The following is a 12106-nucleotide window of genomic DNA, read 5'->3' on the forward strand; positions in this document are numbered from 1 at the left end:
CTCATTTGGCCCCATAGGAAACTCCATTGCCCTCCCCTGATCTAAACCTTTAGACAGTCACATTATGGGGTCAGAGGTTTTCCTGGTGCAAACTGATCTTGTTGGTTTTGTGTTTTTAATGCCATGTAAAGACCCTTTTGTCTGTAAACATGTGTGTGTGCTCTTGTGTGTACTGGTGCGTCTTCCTCTTCGTCTTCCAGTCTACGCTCACATGATATTATATACCTGTCCAACAGGTCCTGGCACAGCCCATATGGCCCTCTTCACATTACTGTACAGTATCATTTACGTTCTCTGGGTGCGCCTCTGTGCTCTGTTGTTCCATGCTGTGGCCGCTAGGTAGCGCTGCTCTACTTCAGAGCCGGGAGCAGAGCTGCGCCGTCAATGCAGGAGGCGGACGGGCAGGAGCGCACAACAGTCCGCCCGACTCCCAGACCGCGTCGCACCTCCGTCCCGCCACACCGGACCAGTTTCACATCACTTTGAAGAGGACGAAGACGGGATCCCCAAACAAAAAGCCCCATTAAGGGTTAAAGTCGGATGTTCCCTCAGTGTTGGCATGGCTCAGTAACTAAGTTTCCTCTTTCACTGTCTGAGCCAAAGAGGAGGAGAGGAGCGCAACTTTCAGAGGACCCTTTCCTTGCGCAGGAGTATCAGCGGGGGCAGCGCACGGGTTTTACCCCTGGAGGTCACATCCCTTCTTTCTCTGTAGCACACGACTGCGGAGGTGGATGGTAATGGTCTAACTTTTGCGCTCCAGTCGAACCTGCGCGGCCGGTGAGAAAGAGAGAGAGAGAGAGAGGGAAAGAGGGAGAGAGAGAGAGAGAGAGAGAGAGGAGCCGTTTTATGCTTTTGGAGAGGGGATGCCAGCCTCTCCTCCATCTCGGATAGCAGAGCGGCTATGAGGAGAGAGGTCTACCTGCTGGGCTAAACAAGACCACACCGCACCAACAGGTATGGATCTGGATAGCCTTGGTACCTGGACACAGACGCCTGGTGCATCTCCTGCTTTTACTGCGCTTTTTGTTTCTGAAAAGTGTGCGTAATGTAAAGTAAATGAGTGTCACACCTGCAAGCATGAGTAGAACTGCAACGATCTGCTGCTTATCTGCTGTTTTAAAGCCTTTTACGCACGGAATGGATTCTAATTGATCTGTTCCATTTGAGGTAAAAGACAAGGTTTTGATTGTATGAAGACACGCACAGTTGGTGTAAGGAAAAAAAGAAAAAAAAAACAAACAAACCAAACAACAGAAACTACTCAGGCTTATACCGTCTCATGCTGGGATGTGGCACCACTTCTGTCATCATGGTCATGATTTTATAGGAAAGACAAATGATTGCGGTTGTTTCAGGTGTTGCACAGCCTATACAGCATATGGATCTCTCTCTCTACCTCACGCTCTCCCTTCTCCACATTCACACACATCCACGTACACTAGGACACGCAGGTCTGAGCTGTGCGTATACAGGGGTGGGGGTGGGGGGGCATATGGCGCCGGGTTCAGTGCGCTATTTTCGGCAGAACAGTCGTTTCAGCGGTAACAGTCAGCTGTCTGGGTTGTTTGGATTGTGTGAATAAGCTGTGGTATTTCTACATATGCTCTCTACAATACGTCATAAACACATTGTCACGTTTTTTTCTTTTTTTGGATGAGCCTCACCATGACGCACCTCTACTTGTTTCCACATTGAAAACACTTGCATCAAACTGCAGCTTGTGCTGTCTGTGCGCCATAAGAATACAATGACAAGTGCTTTAGGTATTAAAAAGTGAAGAGGATACAGTATGGCAGTGTGGGGAGACCCATCACTCTGACACCAGTGGTTCATCCGTGGGCGTCAGCTGTACACCATGCATCATCTCATTTTGATTAATGTCTAAAACAGCCTAACCTTTATTGGGAAGTTAAAGGAAACATAAGCCATAAGTCAGCAGACAGAAGCAGTTAGGTGCTGAGTAGCCTCCTGGTTTATTAAAACACATGGGTGGTGCCTCCTTATTATGTTGCTCTGTGTTTGTTGAAGGCCTTTTCTTAGACTTGGAGCTGTTTATCACCTTAAGGCTGTGGAGATGTTATAAAATGTGAAACACATAGAGCTGGACACGACCCCTCTGCAGAGAGAGGAAGAGAACTGACAGTGAAGCATGACTGACAGGACAGAAAGAGGCAGCGAGGTGGGGCAGCGCCTGGAGGAGGATGAGCTCCTCTGAGATGTGTTGAGGTTCATGGACAGACTCTGGAAACCGAGTCGGGAAAAGACACAGTCACATTTAATTCCGAAAGACATTTAAGACAATATGGGTTGACCAAAGGGCTTTAATAACACAGAAATGAAAAGGGAATACATCAAAAGAAAGCAGTCACTGATGAGTTTTTTTTTAATACTGTTTCTTTGCTGTGTATGTATTTTTAAAAGAGGGCATCACACATGAATACCATGAGGAGCTGTTCTCCTTGAGGGTCTTAAATATGGATCTTTGCTTTTAGTGATGCTTCTATAAATATTTAGGCTTTTTAAACCATAAAGACCCAAACATCCACTGGCAACCAAAACCATCTGATGTAAAATGTTTAACCCTTTCATGTAGAGTGGTTACTCCAGTGGACAGTTATTCTCCAGCTGTTCTCTTGTATATTCAGGAGTTTATTGTTTTAGTTCCATATCAGCCGACACAGTGGACACTTATGCACCATCCCATAATACACTGACATTCATACCATTACTGTAACTTTATGCTCGTAACCCTTTCATGCATGGATTATGAGAACCTTATCAAGATTTTTTTCTTGAGTGTTTTTATTCCTCTTTAGGCATGAAAAAAACAATGACATTGAATTATTATTATTGTTCTTTTAAATTAACCTTTTTTATGGAGTTACAAAAATGTCCACTCATTTGGACACCATGTGTTTAATTTTTGAAGCAAAGAAACATGTATTTAAATGCAATATCGGAAAGTGAAACTGTGTGAAGACTATGAAACGAAAGCATTTTTAATGCAGCTAATCTGATGTTTTCTCACCTTTTATCACATTCTAATACTAGTTCTTACTCACTTCATGGAGATAATATTAAAAAAAAAAAACTTTTTGTTTAAGAAAACTGTTAATTTCAGTCTAATAACAACTAGCAATTGATTTACACTCAATCATGTCACTGCAGATCAGGTTTATCAAGAACATAAAGTTACAGTAATGGTATGAATGTCAGTGTATTATGGGATGGTGCACAAGCGTCCACTGTGTTGGCTGATATGGAACTAAAACAACAAAACCCATGAATATACAAGAGAACAGCTGGAGAAGAACTGTCCACTGTAGTGACCAGTATGTATGAAAGGGTTAATAAACCTGATCTGCACTAACATGACTGAGTGTAAATCAATTGGTAATTGTTATTAGACTCTAATTAACAGTTTTCTCAAACAAAAGTTGTTGTTTTTTTAAATTATCTCCATGAAGTGAGTAAGAACTAGTATTAGATTATGTTAAAAGGTGAGAAAACATTAGATTAGCTGCATTAAAAATACTTTTGTTTCATAGTTTTCACACAGTATATCACTTTCTGATGATGGGTTTTAAATAGGGATGTAACAATTTGAAAATTTGATATCACGATTATTGTGACCAAAATTATCACAGTTATCATTATCATCGCGGTATTGCTGAAATTGTGCTCAAAATGTTCAAAAAGTACGAATACACACACAAATATTTTAACCAAATTGTATTTAAAAAAACAAACAAACAAACAAATAAAAAAAAATTGGCACAATGTACCTTCTGTTGCAGAAACATTCAAATATTAACCCTTAGTGGTCTGACTCTATTTTGTCCGATTTTCAGTCCTTTTGATTTTGCCTTTACATACTATATAAACAAATGTTTACTATACCCATGTTTAGGATCTGTTTTTTGCAGCACAACTTCATCTATATCATCTGTCTACTATTTTTTTTAACTTTAACCTACTATAAAAACAGAAAAGGACAAAAAACACACAAAAAAATAAAATCCGATTTGAAAAATGTATGTAATTTATTGCATAAATAACACACAGATGCTTAACAAACCTTTTCAAAGACTTTAAAAGTGAATATTGGTTCCAAATATTCGGTATATAAAATTAAAATTGTAATATATTAAAACTATACTCAAATATTTGACATAAAACCAGATCTTTACACTGGGTTTTTTTTTCCCCTAAAAGTGCAGTAATCAAACACAGTTATCATGATAATTAGAATTTAAACGGTAATACTAACCATCTACAATTTTACCGCGGTTTATCGTTATACCTGTAATCGTTACATCCCTAGTATTAAATACATGTTTCTTTGCTTAGAAAATTAAATACATGGGGTCCAAATGAGTGGACATTTTTGTAACTCTATGAAAAATAGGTTAATTAAAAAAAAAAAAAAAAAGAATCAGTCTCATTGTTTTTTTTCTTGCCTGAAGAGGAATAAAAACACTCAGGAAAAAAATCTTGACTAAGGTTCTCATAATTCATGCATGAAAGGGTTAATAAGTTCTGATCCACTAATCCTATCAATACATGTAAATAATTGCAGTTTTTCATCTTTTCATGGTCATCAGATATGACCCATTTGGATGTTCAGAGGCTCCGTAGTGAACGTGGAAACACTGTCATCGTCTATAAAATTGATTCACCAGTAAAACCCATGGAGTTGGATCAATGACAGTGGATGGAGACGCTTGTTTTATATTCAGTTATTTATCTCTTTGCTTAAAAAGTCACTTTTTGTGCATTTTACTCAGTTTTTTGATATAATAACCCTCAACTTTAATCTGAGCTTTTATAAAATCTACATGATCAGTAAATTAGATATAGGAAAATACATGATTTTCATTGAAAAAATGCAAAGTAAAGAAGATAATATTACAATAAATGGTGTTAAATCACTGAAGAAAAGTTAAATATAGAGAAATAATCATTTGGGATCTGCCACCAAAGTAGCACTGCAAAAATGAACAGTCTATCCTTGATATGTACAGCAATTTTGTGCTTTGTGGATAGTCAGAATTTAGTCTGATATGTGAGGATTTTGAGTTAGTCAAGGAATCTGACAGGGATTTAAGGTAGGTGAAGGATGGGGTAAGGGGGTGGGAGATTATAAGTTAGACTTCATCCTGCTCCTTTCCGACTTTCTTTTATATAATTTTCTGTTATCTGATTTTAATGCAATATTCAAAATAAATAAATTAAAAAACAAAACAAACAAACTTGGTCTTTATGGGTTAAAACCTATTATACTGAAGTAATCACATAGGCTCCAACGTGTGGGGAAAGGTAGACAAGAAGAGAAAGGAAACATTAGCACATGCAGATATGGCAGAAATTTACAGAGCAGGAACATTATAAGTATATTTTGCATCCCATTTAAGAATTTATTAGCTTTTTCCTTCTTTAGCAGTGCAATAATTGGTTAAATTCTACAACTGATTTGTGTTGCATGATTTTTTAACACATGAAGTAGCACAAATATTGTTAAAAATCACAGTGTGGTTTCCAAGAGCCCAACATGATGGTTTGATATATCTTATTTGTCCAACTAACAGTCACAAACCCAAAAAGACACAGCCTGTCAAACCAACACACATACACACAAAATGCCATGCTCCTGTCTTGGGCATCCCAGAGGCCACTGCCGACTGCAGGACATGTCCAAATTAGGAAGCCACAACTGTCGAATTGGACCGACTTACCCTGCCTCCCTATAGCAACATGAGCAAACCTCTCACACATACACACACACATACACACAGACTGAAATACTGCAAGTTTTCATGTGCCCTTCCCTCACAATTTCTCCACAGTCCACTTTTAACACACTCTATTTCTGCCTACATTGCTCTCACTCGTTTCCTTTATCCCTCTCCTCCAATAAGCCCTGTGGGCCAGGGGAATAAGGTTAAAGCTCCTGTCCAAAGAGACAGAAAGACCAGAAAAATACGAGACAGCACAGGGGTAAAAACTAAAGAGAGAGCCAGGAAGAAATAAAAAAAACCAAAAAAAAAAACAGTACAGTATATGTGGAAGTGATCGCTTTTGTTGTATTTGCCACCTGCTGTAGCTGTGCGTGATGAGAGGAGGACAGAATAAAAAAAAAAAAAGATCAAGAATAAAAAATAGGACTGAGCAAGACACAGAAAGTGAGAGAGGGACAGGGAGAAGGAAAAGCTACAGGGGATAAATAAAAATAAATAAAAAGCCTGTGTCCTATAAAAGGTGTTCTGTATTTCATTGGCCATCTCCTGTAGCTGTGTGTGGTGTGTAGGGGCCCAGGGGGGACGAGTAGCCACTCTAAATGTGTGTAACCCACATAAAGAAATTGTTTCTGGGAGATCGGGCCCCGTAAATTCATTCCTAGCCGCCAGCCCTGTTCTTATCCCACCTCCCAAAGGTGAGCTATAACATCCAAACACATATATTTTTTAGATTCTTTCAACACATACACACACATACGCTTGCACATACACACTTACGAGACCCAGACTTTTTCCATCAAACAGATCCAGACACATTCCCTTCACCTCCCCCACACGCAGACACACATCTTTCAGCAGAACCTCACTTGATTTGTATGCAATTTTTTTTTATTTTTGCTCAGGATGCACACACATATATATGCACACACACACACACACACACACACACCTTTTTTTCCTTTTTTTTTTTTCTGAAAACACACATACGCACCTTGCTTTGCTCCCAAATGGCATGTGTGGGACAGTAACGGTGACAGCTACAACAACAACAACAGTACATGCTGTGGAGCAGAACAGCGTCACAGGGAAGCGGCAGCAGATGCTATACTCACAGCTCCAGGATTACCTCAGCCTGAACAAACTCCATTACTGCTGCTATTATACAGGTATACACAGACAGGGAAAAAGCACTTTGCCAAACCAGTGTTTACCCACCACCTCTGTGCCCCTCACACTGTTTCCCATCACTACAGAGCAAGGACAGGGTGAAGACCTGAGGGAGGGGAGGGAACGCTGGAGGTTTAACAATAAGAAGAGATCTGACACAATTCATTAAAACAGCAGCAAAATGATGGAAAATTCTCTGATAATTATTATTATTATTATTATTATTATTATTATTATTATTATTATTATTATTATTATTATTATTATTATTATTTTGCAAATCTATTAATTGATTTTTGACATAAGGTCCATCACCAACCAAAACCATCTACTGATCTAAACTGTTTAATCCCTGTTGATCCACTAATCCTATCAATACATGGAAATTATTGGTATAAAATGTAGTTTGTCATATTTTCATGGTTATCAGATATGACCCATTTTTAAGTTCAGAGGCTCTGTAGTGAACGTGGAAACACTGTCATCTTTTACAACATTGATTCACCAGTAAAACCCATAGAGTTGGATCAATGACAGTGGATGGAAATGCTTGTTTTATGTTCAGTTAATGATATATTTGACTGAAAAAGAGACTTTTTGTGCAGTTTTCTCTGTTTTTGATAATAATGCTCCCAACTTGAATCTGAGCTTTTATGAACATCTTCATGATCAGTAAATTAAATATAGGAAAATACCTGATTTATACTGATAAAATTAGTACAAAAGTACAGAAGATAATATTATAATAAAAGGTGATAAATCACTTAAGAAAGGTTAGATATAGAGAAAATTCATTGGGAACTGACACAAAAGTAGCGCTGGGTCTTTATGGGTTAAGTGGAAAAACCCGCTGGTGGTATCACAACCATCGGATTATAAGGTTTTATCAAATTTACTGTAATTTCCCAAGTAGATTTACCAGATTATCTGAAACAGACCCTCCTTGTTTAACATTATAAATCCAGTTTTCTCTAGATTAGATGTACAATATTACCTAATTCCTTCAACCCCATGTCAAACATTGTGGGCTTTTCAGATAATTTTTTTGGCTGAGAGTGTACATAGCGCTGTTAATTATTGTAACCCTTAAAGACCTACAGTTTTTTTTTATATATATATATATTCTGCATTTTTCATTTTTCAGTGAAAATCAGGTGTTTTCCTAAATTTAATTTACTAATAATATGCATTTTCATAAAATATCAGGATAAATTTATGGGTTATGATATCAAAAAGAGAAAAACTGAAGAAAAAGTGACTTTTTAAGTGATATATATCATTAACTCAGTGTTTTTCAACCTTGGTGTCGCAACCCCACATGGGGTCACCTGGAATTCAAATGGAGTCACCTGAAATTTCTAGCAATTGATAAAAAGAAAAAAAAAAAAATCACTGATAAAATATATTTTTTAACGATTCAATATATATTTCATTATAATTAAAACACCACACACTTTTCCAGATAAAAACCAAGCTCAAATACAATGCAGGATATAATATCTGAGGGCATATCTAGACTGACCCGATCATGTGACCATGTGCATTACTATGCTTCAACCTGCCCAGACACAGACGTGGTCAGAAAACCAGATCAAACAGAGAACGGAAAGATGTCTTCGTCCGTCTGGCCCCGCTAAGACAACTCCAAGAGAAACTGAGAAGCAGACACCAAAAAAGTGCATTATATACATTCTATAGCCTAAATGCCATCTCAAATTAATATTTATTTGCAACATAGTATAGCAAACTATTACATGATCAAAAACAAATTAAATTTAGCAAAAAAATGTCTCTGTTTTGAAAGTCTGGGGTCGCCAGATATTTGTGATGCTAAAATGGGGTCACAAGCCAAAAAAGGTTGGGAACCACCGCATTAACTGAACATAGAACGAGCGTCTACAACCTCTGTCATTTATCAAACTACATGCGTTTCACTGGTGAATCAATGTTGCAGAAGACGACAGTGTTTCCATGTTCACTACGGAGCCTCTGAACGTCCATTTGCATCATATCTGATGATGATGAAGAGCTGACAAACTGCATTTTACCTGAATTATTTACATTTATTGATAGGATTAATGGTTCAGGGGTTATTAAACATAATTAATTAATCAATAGATACTTTTGGTTGCTCGTGGCTGTTTAAGCCTTTGAGGGTTAATAATACAATTTTATAATTTATTGATTTGTCAATGCCACCACACTCTGATACATACATTTCTATATTATCAAGTACCAGCAACCATAAAGACAATTTTAAGCTGTGGTAAATAGGTTTATGTTTTATATGGTGATACTGCTTTGTGTGTAAAAATGCCATGACACTGACACATAAACCTATAAAGGTGAAATAATAAAGAGGTGTGTAGTTATGTGTTTGAGTTTTAAAAAGCACAAAATGAGCAGAAAAATCTAAGTATTAGGTTGAGAATATTTGTGCTGTAATGTTTAATTTCCTTTCCTTTTTGATAAAATGGAAAATTGACTTAATAAAAAGTGTTTTTTGGACACAATATCAAGGCCAAAGTATCAGTATCAGTACTGGTATTAAAAATATTCATCTATTTGCCAGCAGTTTTAAATCAGTTCATTCTGCTAAAAAAAAAAAAAAAAAAAAATCACATCATCATCTTCCTCCTCCTCCTCATCATATCACTGTAAAAACAAGCAACTAGACAAATCACCAATATAAAAATTCATTAGTAAGTGGCTGCTTTTAATTAACCGATTAAGTCATTTATCAAGCAAAAAACATGAAACATTTACAGCTGTATTTAAGCACTTGAAATTTTAATTGGATTTTTTTAGTGTTTGCCAGAATAAAAAAGAGCAATTACATCACGGTGAACCATGTGATGGCTATTTGTCAATAATTTGGACATTTTGAATCTTAAATGATTAATCCTGTAACTGAAAATAACAAGCAACACATAAGTGATAATTATAAATGTTAATTGTTCATTTGGAGACATGGAGAAGACAGACGTGACAGGGGAATACCATGTGGCAGTGTTCCCCCTCTTTGACTAATGAGGCTATGTGATAGGGCAACGATGAGTGATGCTGTGCGTGTGTGTGTGTGTGTGTGTGTGTTGTTCATGAGTGTTTTCCACGCCATTATATGTATGTGACCACGGTGCCGTCAGCATGCTGAATGGCTTGACAGAAAGCAGCATAAGTGGTTGTGCAGCAGGTTAATAAGGGAGAGAATAAGAGAGAGCATGAGTGAGTGTGCCATTCTGTGTGAGAATACAATAAGAAGTGAGTGTGTTTATGTCCGAGGTGAGTGATGAACTGCCATGTTTTTGAGTGGGAAGCCATCCATCACCCTCATCAGTGACTCTGGGGTCCTGTCAGTGCATGTTTCCCTTCATTTACACTGTTAATGACCATCTCTCTTGACCAAACTCTGCTGGGCTTCCTCATTGTCCGCCTCTTTCTAATTACAATTTGTTTTAATGGCATTGGATGGAATCAAGTACAGAATCCTCAAAGTATAGAGTAGACAGGAAACTAGAGCTAGGTTTGAAGCCCCTTCTCGTTCCATTTTTTTGCCGCTTATGACTGGAATTATTTACAACGATCTTTAAAACCCACCTCGTTCATACCGCTCTCGTCGTTTAAAAGGTCAGTGAGGGTTACACTTCAGGAACACTGCACCTGTTTTTAGCTTTTCTATTTACTGGATGTAATTGTGGGATTTGTTACCCCGGCCCCCCCCAAAGAGGAGGCAAGGGGTATTGGTTCTGGTTTGGTTTGTTTGTTTCTTTGTTTAACACTCTAGCAGCAAAACTGTTGCTTCAATTCATACCAAATTGGGTTTATAGATTGCCAGCGACCCAGAATAGATCTGATTACATTTTAGAAAATGTAGGTCAAAGCTAAAATTTTTTATGAATTTTTATTTTATTTTATTTTTTTTCCCATTTACTTATAATGGATGAAATTTCAAATGTCTGTAGCAGCAAAACTATCTGTTGAATTCATATCAAATTGGGTTCATAGATTGCAAGTGACCCAGAATACATGTCCTGACATTTTGGGAACAATATGTTGAAGTTAAAATTTTTTATGATTTTTTCTATACCCCCCCCATTTCCTTATACTGAGCAAAACTTCACATGTCTGTAGCAGCAAAACTCTCAGTTCAATTCATATCAAATTGGGTTTATAGATTGCCAACGACCCAGAAAAAATCTGATTACATTTTGGGAACAGTAGGTCAAAGTTCAAAATTTTTTTTATGAATTTTTAAAATCTTTTTTTCCCCCCATTTACATATAATGGGCAAAATTTCAAATGTCTATAGCAGCAAAACTATCAGTTGAATTCATACCAAATTGGTTTCATAGATTGCAAGTGACCCAGAATACCTGTCCTGACATTTTGGGAACAATACGTTGAAGTTAAAATTTTGTATGAATTTTTTCTAAACCCCCTCCCACCCCCACCCCCCCAACACCACCACCATTTCACCATACTGAGCAAAACTTCACGTCTGTAGCAGCAAAACTATCAGGTCAATTCATATCAAATTGGGTTTATAGATTGCCAGTGACCCAGAATAGATGTAGTTACGTTTTGGGAAAAGTAGGTCAAAGTTCAAATTTTTTTTTTTTTTTTTTTTTTAACTTTCCAATTTTTTTTTCTTCTCCCATTTACTTATAATGGACGACATTTCAAATGTCTGTAAAAACATCAATTTTGTTTCCATTTACTTCAAACTTGCCACTTATATAGAGGCAATTGATGTGCTGACTCACTACATGCATAGACATGATGTCATCAGCTGGATTGATGCCAAAATAAACTATAATACGTGCGAGGGGCGGGGTTTGTTGTGCCTGGCACCACTTGTTTGTTTGTTTGTTTGTTTGTTTGTTTGTTTTACATGTAATCTGTGCTGTTCATTCTGTTTGTGCACTCCCTCTTGGCCAGGTCGTTATTGGAAATGAGAGTCAGTTCTGAACTAACTTATCTGGTTAAATGAAGGTTAAATTAATAATTAAATAAATGTGTTTTATCAGATAGTGCAAGGATTTCTAATAACAATAAAAACAAAACATTCATTACCTCAGCTATTTTTAATTTGTCAAAGAGTCCTTTGCCAATTCTAGGAAGCGAGAAGAAATGTCATCTATGTTATTATGGTTTACTGCGCAATAAAATAAAATTTAAAAAACCCTGGAAGACAGATATTA

General features: G+C 37.2%; 1 protein-coding gene across 1 annotated transcript in view; it reads left to right on the forward strand.

Annotated features, from left to right (window-relative positions):
- Nucleotides 1-418: 418 nt before the first annotated feature.
- The window catches only part of LOC115423019 (chemokine-like protein TAFA-2), a 162624-nt gene continuing 150936 nt past the window's right edge, over nt 419-12106 (forward strand). Inside the window, exon 1 of the mRNA XM_030139697.1 lies at nt 419-954. The gene's annotated coding sequence lies outside the window, so the exon portion shown is untranslated. The remainder of the gene's footprint in view (nt 955-12106) is intronic.

Source organism: Sphaeramia orbicularis, chromosome 7 (genome assembly GCF_902148855.1).
Source record: "Sphaeramia orbicularis chromosome 7, fSphaOr1.1, whole genome shotgun sequence".
Lineage (NCBI taxonomy): Eukaryota > Metazoa > Chordata > Actinopteri > Kurtiformes > Apogonidae > Sphaeramia > Sphaeramia orbicularis.